Below are 17,380 nucleotides of genomic sequence, written 5' to 3'. Positions count from 1 at the left end.
TTGCATATGTTGACTCATGCTTGCTTTCCTGGGATAAATCCCACTTGATCATGGTGTATGATTAATTTGATATGTTGTTGTATTTAGTTTGCTAAGATTTTGTTGAGAATTTTTATTTCTATGTTCATCAGACATTGGCCTGTAGTTTTCTTTTTATGCTGGATCCTAGTCTTCTTTTGCTAACAGGGTTATGCTGGCCTCATAGAATGAGTTAGGAAAAATTCCCTCTGTTTTAAAATAGTTTGAGAAGAATTAGTGTTAATTCTTTAAATGTTTAGTAGAATCCAATGGTAAAACCATTCAGTCCTGGACTTTTTTTTTGTTGGAAGACTTTTTATTACTGATTTAATCTCATTAATTGTTATTAATATTATATATTTACGTGTTCTATTTGTCTTGTTTCAATTTTGGTAGGTTGTATATGTCCATTAAGTTATCCATTTTCTCTTGATTTTTAAATTTACTGGTATATAGTAATCTCTAATGATCCTTCCTATTTCTATGTTATCTATTGAGATATGTCATTTTTTGTTTCTGATTTTTATTTATTTGAACCTTTTCTCTTTTTTTCTTAGTCTAGTTAATGGTTTGTCAATTTTGTTTATATTTTCAAAAACTACCTTTTTGTTTCATGAATCTTTTGTATTTTTTTACTCTCAGTTTTATTTATGTATGCTCTGATTTATATTATTTTTTTCCTTCTATTAATTCTGGGGTTCATTTGTTCTTGCTTTTCTAGTTCTTCAAGACGCATTGTTATATTGTTTATTTAAAATCTTTCTAGTTTTTTGATGTAGGCATATATTGCTATAAACTTACCTCTTAATACTGCTTTTGCTCCATAAGTTTTGGTATGTTATGCTTAAATTTCCATTGGTTTCAAAGAAGTTTTAAATGTTAGTCTTAATTTCTTTCTTTACCTATTGGTCATTAGGAGCATGCTATTTAATTTCTATGTATTGGTATAATTTTGAATGTTACTCTTGTTATTGGTGTCTAGTTTTATTCCATTGTGATCAGATAAGATACTTGGTATGGTCACAATTTTTAAAAATTTTGGAGACTTGTTTTGTGTTCTAATATATGATCAGTCCTGGAGAAATTATGCTTAATTAACATACGGTCACCCAAGCAGCTGTTGAGTGAAATGTTCTGTAAATGTCTGTTAGGTCTATTTGCTCTATAATGCAGATTAAATTTAATGTTTCCTTGTTGATTTTCTGTCTAGATGATTTGTCTAGTGCTGACAGTGAGGTTTTTAAATCCCCAGACATCATTGTTTTGGGGTTTATCTCTCTCTTTAGATTTAATAATATTTGTTTTATATACCTGAATGCTGTAGTATTGGGTGAATATATTTTTACAATTGTTATATTTTTTCACTGAATTAATTCCTTTATTATTATATAATGTCCTTCTTTGTCTCTTCTTATAGCTTTTAAAATGAAATTTCTTTGTCTGATACAAGTATAGCTTTTCCTGCTCATTTTTGATGTTTGTCAGCATGGAGTATCTTTTTCTATCTCTTCACTTTCATCCTATTTGTGTCTTTAATAACAAGATGAGCTTCTTGTAGGCAGTATGGAGATAGGTCTTGTTTTTGTAACTATTCAGTCAGTCTATGTTGTTTAAATGAGGAATTTAATCCATTTGTATTCAAGATTATTTTTGATAGGTGAGGTCTTATTCCTATCATGTTTATTGTTTGTTTCAGGGTTATTTTGTATATTCTTTGCTCCTTACATCCTTTCTTCTTCTTATTATTTTTTTAGATTTGGGTGGTTTTCTGTAGTGATAAAGTTTGATTTCTTTATCTTTCTCCTTTGTGTATCAGCTGTACCAGTGAGTATTACAGTTTTGCATGTTTTCATAATAGAGGTTATCATCTTTTTATTTCCAAACATAAGACTCCCTTGTAATGCTGGTGTAGTGGTGATAAGTTTTCTTAGTTTTTGCTTGTCTATGAAAGATTTGATTTATCCTTCATTTCTGGGGGATACTTTGGCTGGGTATATTATTATTGGCTGGCAGGTTTTCTTTTCTTTCAGCATCTTGACTATATCATTTTATTGTCTCCTGGCCTATAAGCTGTCTGCTGAGAAATACACTTATTTTACTTTTTTTTTGAGATGGAGTCTGGCTCTGTCACCCAGGCTGGAGTGCAGTGGCATGATCTTGGCTCATTGCAACCTCTGCCTCCTGGGTTCAAGCAATTCTCCTGCCTCAGCCTCCCAAGTAGGTGGGATTACAAGCATCTGCCACCATACCTGGCTAACTTTTGTGTTTTTAGTAGAGGTGGGGTTTCACCATGTTGACCAGGCTGGTCTCGAACTCCTGACCTCGTGATCCACCCGCCTTGGCTTCCTGAAGTGCTGGGATTACAGGCATGAGCCACTGCACCCGGCAATACATTGTTATTCTAATGAGGATTCTCTTATACGTGACTTTACACTTTTCTCTTGCTGCTTTTAAAATTCTTTCTATGTTCTTGACTTTTGACAATTCAACTGTGATGTCCCTTGAAGAGGACCTGTTTAGGCTGAATCTATTTGGGGTTCTTTGAGCTTCCTGAACCTGGATGTCCTTCTCTCTCCATAGACTTGAGACATTTTTTGCTATTATTTCATTAAATATATTTTTCTTACCTTTCCTTGTCTCTTCTCCTTTCTATAATGCTCATAATATAAATATTTGCTTAATTGTGTCTTGTAAATCCAGCATGCTTTCTTTATTCTGTATTCTTTTTTCTTTTTTTTTGTCTGCCTGTATTATTTCAAAATATTTATCTTCTAGTTCATAAATTCTTTCTTCTGGTTGGTCTAGTGTGTTGTTAAAGTTCTCAATTGTATTTTTTGTTTCACTCATTAAATTCTTCAGTTCTAGGATTTCTGTTTTTTTTTTATGATATGATATCTATTTATCACATCTATCTGTTTGTTGAATTTCTCATTCAAATGATGAATTGTTTCCTAATTTTATTGAATTGTCTATCTGCATTTACTTGTATCTCACTGAGTTTCTTTAAGATTATTATTTTGAATTATTACTCTAGCACTTCCTATATTTCCTTTTGATTGGGGTATATTACTGCAGAATTATTTTCCTTTGGAAGTGAGATGTTTCCTTGCTTTTTAATGGTTGATGTGTCCTTACATTGATTTCTATGCATCTGGTAGAAAATTCACCTCTTCCAAATTTATGGAGTAGGCTTCCTAAGGGAAGACTTATTCAAATGAATAGGTCTTGGTGGTATCAGTGTGTTGTGTGTTTTGATCTTTGTTCTAGTATAGTCTCTGTGTAGTTTCTTCAGTTGTAATCCATGCCAGTGGCATTTGCGAGTTTCTTAGCGCCTTAGGCTGAGAATGTTTGTGGCTTGGTGGTGTGCTTTGCCACGGGTGGGCCCACTGGGCTGTTTCTTATGTTGAGGGTATCTGTATGCACAAAATGGGTTGGCCAATGTGAGGTTTGGCTCTCCAGGGTTGGGGGTCACAGGGCTGTTACTCTGGCCACAAACTAAGGCACACAGTTGCTTGGCTAGCCTGGTGTTTGGCCTCTCAGGAGCAGCTTGTGGGGTGGTTTCTCAGGCCTGGAGGGTATGTACACTACTGCTCCACTACCTGGAAATGTGTTTTCCAGGGTTGACCCATAGGGCTGTTTCTCAGGCCTGGGACATGGGCTAAAGGCTGCTTGGCTGGACTGGGCGGGTGTGCTAGCCAGTGATAGTCCATGGGGTTATTTCTTAGGCCTGGTATGTGGGTGCAGGGCTGGCTGTGTGCGTGCCTGCTGCAGCTGATCCACGACACTATTTCTCAAGCTTTAAAGCTGCATGGCTGCTCAACTGGGGGATTTCTGTGGGGGGCGGTCCATGGTGCTGTTGCATAGGCCTGGGATGCAGACACAGGGATGTTTGGTTGGCCCCGGGCATGCTTACCAGCAGCAGCCCACAGGGCTCTTTCTCAGGGGCACATAGCTGCTTGACCAGCCTGGGGCCATGTCTTCTCTGGATGGACCATGGGCTATTTCTCAGGTTTGAGATGAAGGGGTAAGGCTGCTTGGCTGGCTCAGGGGTGCACTCAACAGGGGTGATCCATGGAATTGTTTCTCAGGTCTCTTGGCTGCTTGGCTGATCTGGGAGCGTGCCTACCAATGATGGCCTACAAGACTATTTCTCAGGCCCTTATTAGGGTTACAGGGCCACTGGGCAGGCCAAGGACACGTCTGGGGGTATCAGAGATGCTAGGGGGCTCTTTCTCAGGTTCTGAGCAAAGGTATGTAGCTACTCTGCTGGCCCAGGGGCATATTAGCTGCTTGAAGACTCAGGGGCCTCTCTGACTTCGGGGGAAGGCATGCAGTGGTTTGGCACGCTTTAGGATAAGTTTGTCCTAGGCAGGACTGCTAGACTGTTCCTTTGACTGGAAGTCAGGCAGGCAGGGGTTGGTTATCCTGCTGTGCTGGACCAGAGTCACAGCCAATCCTAGGCCCAGGCTTCACACAGGTAGGATTGTGGCATTCTGTCACATTTGTGGGCTTGGTTTAATGAAGATGGAGCCCCAATGCAGGAGAGCAGTAGCTACTGTGCCCCAGAAGAGGGCACACACTGGTATTAAGATGGCACTATGCTGCAGCAGGTTGGCTCACCATGGCTGGGTAAGAGGAGTACACACCTTGTGCTTCTAATCTGGGCAATACAACTGTGTGAATTCCCAGTATATTTCAAAACTGGGCTCGGGGCTTGTGAGAACTTAAGATTTTCCTGTTGTAAGGATTGTAGGTGTTTACAGTGGCAATGGGGGCTGGTGGGGATCTTCTGAATACCTTCTCCCTGAAACAGGACGTCCCTCCTGACTCTAGGCAAATCTGATCTGGGTGAGAGAGATGGGGTTGCAGAGGCTAGGTGCCTCCACACTGCCCTCCTGGGCTTCCAATCACCACAAATGTGTCTCTACTCTCCTACTGCATTCTGATTATCTCCTTTCAACACTCCAGTCAAATCAGCTATGGATTCTTTGCTTTGGTTCATTCTTGTAGGGAAGATGAATGCCAAGTGTCTGTAGCTAGCCATCTTGCTGATGTCACTCCCCCAATTTCTATCACAGGTTTTTTTTTTTTGGCCAGAACTTCTGAAAGCTATGCTGTAAGGCAACATTGTGGGGTGGATTGTTTTTTAAGCTTTTTCAGGTGAGCTTTTGTTTGTTTTTACTAAATATCACACAAATGTCTAGTAAAAAAAAAGTTTCAGTTATAACTATTATATTTAAAGAGGGAGCAGTGATCTAAGACCAAATCCCTTGGCCTTCTTCTCTCTTACCCTTTGGCACATTTGAGAATACATAGGCCTTTACCAAATGCAACTGAAAGCTCCAAAATTGACACTTGCCAGAGAAACCTGGAATTGAATCTTGCTTTCATGGCTTTCTAGCTAAGTAACATTGGATAAGTTGTTACCCCATCTAAGATCTGTTTTCTTTATCTGTTAAATAGTGGTACCAGTGCTTAGCTTGCAAAGTTATTGTGACATTAAATTGAGATAGCAGAGGATACTAGATTCTCAACAAAGATTATTTCTATTTCTCTCCCTGCTTGAAGCTACATACGACATAATAAACCAAATTTTTTATAACCCTGGTTTAAAGTAATTCGTTGCCATCATCCTCCACGTATTTGTAGAACGTGCAAAGTTTTCTTCAGTTTTTCTTTGTTACCCAAATTAACCCTGATGTATTTTTTTCTCTTCTCTTACACACTCATCTGGTGAAACAATAGATAATATTTCTCCTTTCTCCTTTATTTATGTTTGTTGAATTTTCATTAATGATAATATCTTACTTTTATAAACAAAAATAATTAATTTAAATAATACCACAGTTTTAAAGCTATACTGTTAGATATTATTTAGCTTGTTTACTAATTTAATAAATGGTGTTTAATACATCTTTAACAATTGCCTAATGTGTATTTTGATAATTTTCTTCTTTTTCTTAGTCAATTTGCATTGCAATAAAGGAACACCTGAGGCTGGGTAATTCATAAATAGGTTATGTGGCTCAAGGTTCTCTAGGATGTACAAGAAGCATGGTACCACCATCTGCTTCTGGTGAGGGCTTCAGGCTGCTTCCACTTAAGGCAAAAGGTAAAGAGGAGCAAGCATTGCATGTCTTACCATGCAATAGAAGCAAGAGAGAGAGGGGAGGAGGTATCAGGCTCTTTTTAACAATCAGTTCTCATAGGAATTCACAGAGCGAGAACTCGCTCATTACTATGAGGATGGCACCAAGACATGCATGAAGGATCCGCCCTCATGACCCAAACACCTTCCATCAGGTCCCACCTCCAACATTGGGGATCAAATTTCAACATGAGATTTTTGAGGGGACAAACATTCAAACCACATCATTCTTCATATATGATTTTCTTAGAAAGTTTTTATACATACATTATTTCCATAAGTTTCCAAAGTTACACATTGTTATGTCATGTATACATATGTTTTTGATGTAAAAAAAGGATCAGTAAAAATAGAAAATTAAGCTTAAATTACTTTTCTCTATGCAAAACCAGCCTTATGCATAATAGGTTGCTATTTGCAAAGGCTGTTACTTTGTTTTCTTCTCTATACCTTTGACTAAAATGTTGTAAGATGCTTTTTCTTCTTTCATCTTTCCTCCTTTTATCTTGGCCTATTCTTGGAACTTTTGTCATAGTCCTTGACTATTGCAGGTTATTTAATATTGAACTTAATTGTATCTTTGCAGTATTTGTTTGACTCCATATTTATACTCTGCTTTTCTGTAGACTCACCTCCCTAATGTTACTGCTTAAGTGCTAAATTTGGAAAATGGATTTAATAAAGGAAGTGAACAGTTCCTCGACTGGCCTTAAAAGAAATCAGACCTATTTATTAATAGACTTACCATAGAGTGATTTTCATGGGACTAACTCTTGAAAATTTCATTTTTTAAAAAACAGAAACAAACTGAAATAATTCAATGTAAAGAAATTTAAAGTTACTTATATTTCTTCATTAATAGATTATTTAAATCTGAATTCATTGTTTACAAAAGCACAATCTTTGATGCTCTTCTTTTGTTACTAAGCGGGGGCACATATATAAGGAAGACCTGGAGTGACTTTGTTGACCATGGTGATTACAATGTAAAAAAAAAAAAATGCCTCTTATTTGTAATGCGTAAGCAGGAGGAATTTAACAGAAAGTCCACCTTCTAAGATGACCAAGGAAAATAGGATGAGAAGGAAAAGGGAAAACTTAGCTTAGAATAAAATTATGTGACTGGAAAGATCTAAAACGAGTAATATTAGCAACCAAAATCAAGTTTACATTCCCAACCTATTAGCTAAATCTAGAAAAGAACTTGACATTCTAATACAAGTAGCTGCTTGAAGAGTTTAGACAACTTTCTTTGCATAGATATTTAGATAAAAGCAAATTAATGCATATGTTTTACAGATAATTATTTTATCTGTGACATAGAATTTAATGGAAGAAAAGTATTCTCTAGAAAAATAGACTCAAGGGAAAACAGCTGGAATTCTTATAGCTTATAAATGAAGTGCCTGAAGGTAGCCTTAATATAGTTTGCTAAATGCTTCCAAAGAGTTGCCAACAGGTCTCCACATCTTTGAATTAAAACATACCAGGTTTCTTAAGGAAACTCAAAGTAGATCTAAGCTGGCACAGCATTTCCCGGCCCTGTGATCCAATGAATTAAACCTCAGTCATCACTTCCTAAACAAAGCAGAGCGGAGTTTCTTATGTAGGCAAAATTTCCTTACCTCCATTTCAACCGCTGCTTTTGAAAGGCCTTGTGATGAGGCCCAAGGGAGTTTTGATCTGAGAATCACAGGAAATGTTTCTTCCACTTTCCAATAAAATTCCAAGTTTTTGTAACATGACCATTCAGTCTTTCTATAATTACTTTGCTTTGATAACTTACGTTGTATAATGAGGTAAATAATTCACAGTATAGAATGAAAAAGATTGTGTGTGTGTGTGTGTGTGTGCGTGTAAAACTATTTGCAGGGAACCGATACTAGTAATCATAATCCTTTTTCAATCCCTCAGAAATATAGTAGAGATAAGTCACTTAGATGTGCATTTTGATGCTGCTTAATTAAGGAGCATGTTATTTACAAAATTATCCTGAAAGAAGAAAAGTATTACGGTTGACTCCTTCCACCTGGCTAAAACACAGATTGTTATTTTACTGTCAGATTAGAAACATGTGAGAAAGTCTCTTTCTGTAATTTTAAAGTGTACTGTGTTATTGTTATTCACAGACAAAATTTTCTTTGTTTTTCCATCAATGTACACTAATATTTAGTATTTAAACACATAATATTTAAATATTTGAAAAAAACTCTGGGAATCAGGAGACCAATCTGCCAAAAAAAAAAAAATCCCCTTTCAACTTATGGCTTTTACTAGTACCTTAGTATTAGAAATTTCAACCTCTTTATGAGTTTTTAACTGTCTATATATGAGATAATTTATTGAATGAGTTGTAGGGTTTCTTTAGATGAGAAAAAATTGCCAATTTTAAGTAAGAAACTATAGAATGTCATAAATGCTAGAAGGAAAAGAGTCTTGTATAAATTTTTGACCCCACATCCCTGTAAGTACTATTTTGAGCATGTACAATTATATACACTTGACTTATTTATGTACTACATTATAAAATACACACTTAAAATAACATAAGAGTATAAAAATGAAACAGCATTTTCTCATACCTGAAGGAGTATACAGTCATTCCTTGGTGTTTGTGAGAGACTGGTTCTGGAACCCCTGCAGATACCGAAATCCATGAATGCTCAAGTCCCTTATTTAAAATGGCATAGTATTTTCAAATAACCCAGGCACATCCTGTACACTTTAGATCATCTCTAGATTACTTAAAATAACTAATACAATGTAAATGCTATATAAATAGTTTTAATGTTGTATTTTAAAATTTATATTACTTTTTATTTTTTTTTTCCAAATATTTTTTATCTGAGGTTGGTTGAATTCATGCATAAGAAACCCATGTATACAGAGGGCCAACTATATACTATCACTACATATTTGAATATGAAGAAAAAATTCATGTAGCTATTTCTTTCACTCTATTTTTTTCAAGGCTCCAGAGAACCTCTTTAAGCCAGGGGCAAATGCAGCACAGTTTTTGTGGCCTCTTTACCAGAGGACACATGACAGGGGAGAGAGAGGTACTTCCGCATCCCACAGGGTGGCCCTCAACACTCAGTGTGCATCAGAATCACCTGTATGTTTTAAAAAATACTGATGCCCAGGCTCTAACCTCAGGATTTGGTTTCCAAAAGTATGGCAAGAGCAGGGTCTAGGCATTTATATTTTTAAAAATCCTCCCAGGAGAAGTTAGTGTACAGCAGGTGTTGAGAATCACTGCTCTAGACACTTGTTGGAGGGCCAAAGAAAATTTCCAGCAGAATGTGGCTATGGTGTTCAGCCATAATGCCTGGTGGGGCAATGCAGTAGCTGCGAGGACACACTGGAAGTAGTGATCTGTCCAGATGGAGATGACTGCATTGCCCCAGGAAGGTGGTCAATGGAATCAGAAGAAGCAACTGCCATGCCCTACAAGATAGTGGTGCTCAGCAGAAGATGTGTCACTAAGATTGAAGGCTGGACTGCTTTAAGAGCTCTGGCAAGTCATCAGGAGAATGTTGCAGGGGCTGAGATCTTGACAGAGCAGGTGGGAACAAAGACTATCTACTGCAACTTAAATTAATGTCATTCCAATGTCATTAAGGCTTCCACAGTTTGAAGATGCTTAGGGAAACTCAGGTTACAGCATTCGTATTATAACAATAACCACCTTTTACAGAGAGAGCATCACAATTTACAAAGATCTTTTGTATATATTATGTTACTTGATCCACCCTTTATCCCTGGGAGGAAGTAGGATAAACGCTATTAGTTCCATTTTATGAAGGAAAATAATAAAGTTCAGAAATGTTAAGTATTTGCCTGAGGTCATACAATACCAAAGGGCAGAATCAGAATGCCAACCTAGATCTCTCAGCTCTTAACCTTTCTCTTTCTCACCAAATCTTGAGCTGGTAGGGTGTTTGGTGATGCATAGAAGAGGATGTCTATGAATTTATGTGGTTATTGGCTTGTTTAGAAATGGGGTAAATCTCTCTCAGGCATGCTTTTAGAATGGTGCAAAAGTAATTGATTATTCAACAACTAAGAGGTTAATACCTGACACAGCAAAGACATTCCTGGCCCTGGTTCAGTGCTGAGGACCAGACTAAGTGCCTGGGCTATAAAATATGTGGTTGTTAAATGACAGAAAGATTACCTTTCCCCATGGCCATTCATTTTCAAATTCAGGTGTTTTGGAAATTAATTGTATTGATAATAATGGGCCATAGAGAATGGATAAGCAAAACATTGATCTATCCATTCAAAGATTCATTTCATCTGTGATCAAGCTATTTGGATTCTGCCTCCTTAATATCTCTCCTTTGTGTCTCCTCCTGCTCCCAATCACTGCTGCCTTTATTTAGATTTTCACCATCTTTTTCATAGCCTCTTGTTATATGGTCGCTGATTCTTATCTAACCCCTTCCAGTTTGTTCTCACACTGCTCCCAGACTTTTAGCTCTAAATTTCAAATCTGATGTCCTTACCCTTTTAGATTTTACCCTTTCAGAATTTTTCAAAGGTTGCCTTTTATTGGTAAGGTTTTATTTAAACACCTGCGCTGGAACACAAGATCATCTCTACTTTGGTTTATGCTTTTCTCTTCAGCTTCATATCTAACTGAACCCAGTTCTTACTGTATCTTACATTCATGTCACAATGAAATATCCAGAGTTCTCCAAATGAACCATATAACTGTGCCATGACTCTTCTTTGTAGACTCACACCACCTTTACTTCCTGATGAATAAGAGTACATTCTCCAGACTTAATTCAAGCCCCACCTTCTCCATTGATTAACATCCTGATTTCCCATGGCCTCACCCAGTTGGCAATGACTCCTTCCTTTATGAACTCATCATACTCCATGAATACTTCCATCACAGCACCTATAAAGCTTCATTCCACTTACTTGTTTATGTAGCCTTCTCTTCCATTTAAACTGTTTATACTCTTTGGGGGTATGAATCATGTCTTAGTCTTATCACCAGCACCCAAAATACTGTATGACGTATGAGGTATTTAATAGTGCTTATCAAATAAATGCCTTAATTCATTAACTCCCATATATGAATTAGGGGCTCTTCCTCAGATATAACCTAGAGCTTCTGAATTTTAAAAAAATTAGGTAAAAGGTCTGACAAAGATTTTTTTAGTTTCTCTTTCAAACCTGGGAAATAATAGATAATGATATATCTATGAATGTCAGTTGGCAGACATTGCTAAGTGTTTTTCAAAGCAGTGGGAGTCCCGAACCCAGACATATATGCCAACCACAAAACTATAAATAAGTATCTGTGTACTGCAATTAATAGCTTATTTGGAGCTGGATAATTTCTGCAAGCATGGAGTATTTTAAATCAGGAATGAACTAGCACTGAGCGAGTTTTGGCAAGTTTCTCTTACACACGGGGAGAGATTTTAAATATCACTTAGGTGCTTAAACAGTTAGAAACACATTAATTTCAGCCATTATTTTTGGTCACAAGCTAGTGTCATAACCAGCCTAATCCTTTTTCTTTCTTTCTTTTTCTTAAAATAATCTGATCTATAAGAACAATTGGCAGATGTTATTTGAAAATGGGCTCCACACACCAAAACTCTGGAAGTTCCTCTACACAGGTAGAGGAAAAAAAGAAAAAAAAAATTTCCTACTTCTTAAATCAGATAGAAAATTCCCATTCTGGGATTAAGAAGAAAAAAGCAAACCTCAATTTATAAGTGCTTTGCCAAATATATAAATTACAAGCTTTTATGGTTTATTTTTGAATACTGTTAATTGCTAAGATGTAAACTCAACATTTCAAAAGTCTCTACATTATTTATCCAGTCTTATAACCTTGAAAGAAACAAACTGTCCTAAAGCATGAACTATTTTTAAGTGAGCTAATATCTGTGGAATCCTTTCCCTAATGGATTTCAGGGTTAAGGGCGTGTCTGATCCACTGTGCAAGAAAGCAAGATGTGCTCATTTCCTTCCACTGTATGCATGAAAATGATGACGACTTATCCTCAAAGTGAAAACTAGGAAATATATGTCAAGTGATGTATAAGACTATGTAAAATATAAATGTATGCAAGAAATGTGTACATCTAAACACTCCAAATGTTTGACTGTATAATATGACTTTTAATGTCAGAATGAGAAGGAAGCATTGAACAAGAATAAAGAAAAATCCTATATTTACTTTTTAAATTAAAAAGCATAACCACATCTTCTATAAGTTCTAACAAAATCCTACACATAATTTCGAGAAACACAGTACCGTATCTCTTATAAGAGATATCTCATATAAGAGATATCTCATATAAGAGATACGGTACTGTGTTACTTGGATGAACTTAGCAGTTGGTGGGGATAAAGAAGGATGAGACTAGAGAACCAAATTTTTATTATTTGTCATCAGACAAATGGGCAGATGCTAGGAGTAAGCAGAGGAGTAAGTAAATTCAGAGGGAATTTTTTTTTTGAAGAAACTGGGGCAAGGTGAGGGTGGCTTTAGTTTATGAGATTACTCATGCTCGCTATTATGACTGTGCTTCCTGTACTAATTTCCGTATCTGTTCAAGCTGAATCCACATGCCTGTTGACTGGTACTTTGCTTGGTTTCAGGGACCTCTCTCAAATGTAGCCTAGAGCTTCTGAATAAAAAAAATCAAGTTAAGATATTTGATGAAAGTTTTTTTCTACTTGTTTGCCTTGATTTATATAGTGCATCTTACAAAGCCATTGAAATTAAATCACATATCCATAATCTGTTAAGAAAAGGTAAGTAGAAGAAATAAGGTTATATGCAATTGGGACTATTTTGAAAATTCCAGGATGTATGCTGGCATATATTTCTCAATTGTTTTCTCAACCTTTTGAAAATTATTGTCCAGGCTGTAGATCATGTTGTCAGTGGCTTCTCCCCATCTAATAAAATATGAAGACCCTCTCTACCTTTTGGAGGAAAATGCTGGTATCTTGGAGTTTGATACTACCATGTAGAAACCAATATACTAACTTGTAAGAGATAAAAATTTATTTACTCCACCTATTGTTGAAATTTTATCATAAAAACTGATATTCTTTGGGAAAATGATTATAAAAGCCACAAATTATAACATCTATTCAGTTGTAATTTAAAAATACCTGAATTTTCAGCCATTTGCAGTGGCTCATGCCTGTAACCCCCAGCACTTTGGGAGGCCAAGGCAGGCAGACCACATGAGGTCAAGAGTTCAAGACCAGCCTGTCCAAAATGGTGAACCCCACCTCCTACCCCATCTCTACTAAAAATACAAAATTAGCCAGGTGGGGTGGTGTGTGCCTGTAATTTCAGCTACTTGGGAGGCTGAGGCACAAGAATTGCTTGAAACCAGGAGACAGAGGTTGCAATGAGCTGAGTTCGTGCCACTGCACATCAGCTTGGGTGACACAGCGAGACTCTGTCTCAAACAAACAAACAACAACAACAACAATTTTCAAGGAAAGAATAAGTTTTCTACTATCAATTCCATTAACTCTGACTACACAACTCAGATTGTGTTTTTGAGGTAGCACAGTAAGCTGGGCATTAGTCCTGCATGCTCCTAGGTAAACTCTTTGAGCTTTAATTTTCTCATTTGTGCAATAGGAATCATTCTACACACCCAGGTTCTCTCAGGGCATTTGAGGGGAAACCCCTGGAGCAATGGACAAAAAAACCCCTTTGACACCTGTAGATATTGGTGTTCCAATCTGGAACCTGCCCAAGGTATGCTTATGCCCCAGCACCTAATCATAAAATGGTGTCTTTGCCCTCTTGCCTCCTGGCTCACAGCTTCTTACACACTTGAGTTAGAAGCAGTTTTTGTCTTCCTCCTTTCATGAGAGCAGGAGCCTCATTCCAGTCTCCAGCTTTGAGAAATGAGTATTTCTGTTGCCTTTTGCATGGAGCATTCTCTGGTCTTTAACTGACAAGGGCTAAGCTCCTGACTGCTATTGTCTACCTTGAGTTTTGCCCCTGCTTTTGCTTGGCATTTCTGTCCAAGAAAAATGCTGATCTTGTTTTTGAGATGGGCTATGTCTTTTTGGTCTCTCTGTTATCAACCTATATATGTGTTTAGAGTGGAGAGTATGCATCAAAGAAACATACTCGATGTTCAAGAAATCTTTAAAGAAATGCTATCTTCTCAGCTCTGGGGCAATATTGTGTTGAGTCAACTTATCCAGACAACTTGGCTGGAAGGCTTTATTGGTGCAAGTATTTCATAAACTGCAAAGTTCTATACAAACATAAAACATTATGTTGATGTGTATAAGAAAGAAAACCTAAGGTTTATCTTTTTCTGAACTTCACCAGCCATTCCTGAGAATATCTGATATTCAGTGTTATCACTTCAATAGCAGCACAGATCAGTGACAGAGTGTGGCCCACAAACTGCTGATCCATGGATTGTTACTGATCTGGGGCAAGATAAGTTCAGAAAGTGAGAGTGAGCACCTAGAAAATTTTAGAGCAATTTGACAAAGTAATTTTACATTCGTTATATCTAATAATTTGAAGAATTAGCTTATTATATTTTTATATCTTTTAAATTTCATTTTTCTTGTACTTTACAAAATACCTGTGACGAATTGAAAATTGAAACTAGGTCCTTTACCACAGATAGGCTTATACTGTTACTTATGCTTATTATATTTCACCAAATATGATTTCATCAATTTAACATGTGCTATAATCTTTGTATACTAATACAAAAGAAGAAAACAATGCTACCAATTAAGCCATCCACAAGGCCTATATATCACTTAGTTTTTAAAATCTTATATTTACTGAAAGAGCTCTTTTAGTAAAGTAAACACAATTTTGGACTTAACATAACTTTAAAGAATTTCATATCAGTCTTATGTGGGTATAAAAGGAAAACGTTAATGCAATAAATTAATGAAGAAGACATTTCCTAAACTTCTTTACAATCTGAGTCCAATGCTTCTGACTCACTTTTCAGCTTAGAGTTGTTAGTGTCTGTGTTTTCTACACAATATTGCCCCAGAGCTGAGAAGATGGCATTTCTTTAAAGATTTCTTGAACGTTAGTTGCAGATTTTTCTCCCCAAATTACTGGCCTTACTAAAAAGTGTCTAGGGGCAGTTACGTGTATTTTAGGAGCAAACTATATCGTAACTTTTCATGCCTGTAAGTACTGTCCTTTCTTAGGTTCCACAGAGCACTTGATAGTTGCTTTGCAAGAAAAAATGAAATCGTGATTATCTTTTCAAAAACAAGTATCTGCTTCTTCAGTATCAAATGCATACTCAATGTTCTGTTTCCACGCTTTATTGCAAATACAATAACTTTTTTGTGTTAATGCTCAGTTATATTGTAATCTTTTAAAATATATTTTAAAAGACAATCAAACCCAACACATATATTATTAACAAGGCATTTAATTCCATAGAAGTGATGAGAATATGAAAACTGTGACTGAGCTTGAGAATGCTTAGGCAAGGTCTGGCTGACTGTAATTGCAATCACAGATTATAAACTGTATCCTAATAACATGAGCTGTCTTTACAATCTTTTATTTTATTTTTTCAGGGATGGGGTCTCGCTTTGTTGTCCAGGTTGGGATGCAGTGGCTATTCAGAGGTACAATAATCACAGCACACTGCAGCCTCAAACTCCTGGTCTCAAGTGAGCCTCCCAAATAGCTGGGACTATAGGCAATTGCCACCACACCCAACCTTGAATTAATGACTTTTAAGAGTGAGCTATCATTTTGCCTATAACTTAAAGATACCTAGGTTCATGATTAATATTTACTCCCAGGAGAATCACTAAACTTAATGCTTCTAAATTTAAATCCATTGAACATAAAGGAATTATCTAACTGTATGAAGATTGCAACATTCCATTGACTAAATCAACTAGCCTGCTGGAGAGCTTAGTACATAGCTAAGTGGTTTAATTTACTGAACTACTTACTCCAAAGACAGAGTGTATCTAGCACATGTGTAACAAACACCACTTATAATGTGTAAGGCATTATCCACAGCAACCTTTTAAATTAGGATACTAATAATTCTCCCATTTGTAAGACCAGGCAACAAGGGCAAAGAGAGGTTAATAAGTTGTGGAGCCAGGACTCAAAACCACATGTCTATCCCAAGGGTCGAAAGACTGAGCTTTTAACATATGTTATTTGGTTTTTCAATAAGTGAAATTATTTTGGCTACACTTTGAGTTTTCAGAAGATCTCATAGTTAACTTAAGAAATTATTTTCTAAAACTTTCCAGATCATGAAAGCATATAATGAGAGAAAAAACAACAACTCTGAATTTAGGCAAACAAACCAACTACACTGGTCAAGGCTGGGAGCATGAGTGGAACCAGCTGAAGAAAATGTGGTCCAATCAGAGCCTTTACCAAGTCTTGGTAATAAATGCCCTTGGCAAACAAAGACAATCAGAACAAAGACTACTTTCCACTACCAGTGAAAGGAAAAAATGTTGGCAAAGATTATGGAAATGTGGTGACTTGTAATTATTCAGCTGAGGGGGAATATAAACTGGGACTTACATAGACTTCGGATGTCAAACAAAACTATTTTAATGAAATTCTAGGAGACCAAATGTAAATTAAAATTATGGTCCAGGCTACAGCGTTTCTCCACTATTGAATATACAAAGGTGAAACTGAATCACCAAGGAGGACAAAGCAAGTAACGATATCAGCTATTTCTCACAATGAAATCCTAATAAAAATGCAACTGAGTTTGCTAAACTTCAATTGTCTGAGGTAGATGCATTTCCTCTTGTTATTTAAACAGCAGATTCTTGCTTACCTAAAATACAGAGCCCCAAAAATGTCCATTTGCCCAATAAAATCTTTATTTAGGAAATACAACACATGAAATACTTAAACAATAGGGTATTGTATATGTTATAAAAGGATGCATTTATATTTCATAGACAATTTAGTTTCCCATGAGTTAAATGAATTTCCAGATCATTGTGTGATTAAGCTCTTCGTTCTAAGGAAGTTTAAAGTAAAGCTTAGGTAATGGCCAAGTTAAGATGAATAAAATAATTGAATAGAAAAACACTATTTGAAATTATAATACAATCAATACCAAATATTTGATTTTATTAAATTATATAGACTAAGACAAACCTTATTCACTTTCAGCAGTAGTGCTTTCTAAAAATCCTGGCATCTTTTAGAAG

At 36.3% G+C, this 17,380-nt stretch overlaps 1 long non-coding RNA gene across 2 annotated transcripts in view; it reads right to left on the bottom strand.

Moving 5' to 3' along the window:
• The window catches only part of LOC112132764 (uncharacterized), a 161,593-nt gene that overhangs the window by 39,413 nt on the left and 104,800 nt on the right, over window positions 1-17,380 (bottom strand). For both annotated transcript variants that reach the window (XR_008523983.2, XR_008523982.2), the window contains exon 3: window positions 8,749-8,803. This is a non-coding gene — a long non-coding RNA (uncharacterized LOC112132764). The remainder of the gene's footprint in view (window positions 1-8,748; window positions 8,804-17,380) is intronic.

Source organism: Pongo abelii, chromosome 2 (genome assembly GCF_028885655.2).
Source record: "Pongo abelii isolate AG06213 chromosome 2, NHGRI_mPonAbe1-v2.0_pri, whole genome shotgun sequence".
NCBI lineage: Eukaryota > Metazoa > Chordata > Mammalia > Primates > Hominidae > Pongo > Pongo abelii.
Note: the sequence above shows the minus strand (reverse complement) of the source record. Positions and strands in the feature narration are given on the sequence as shown.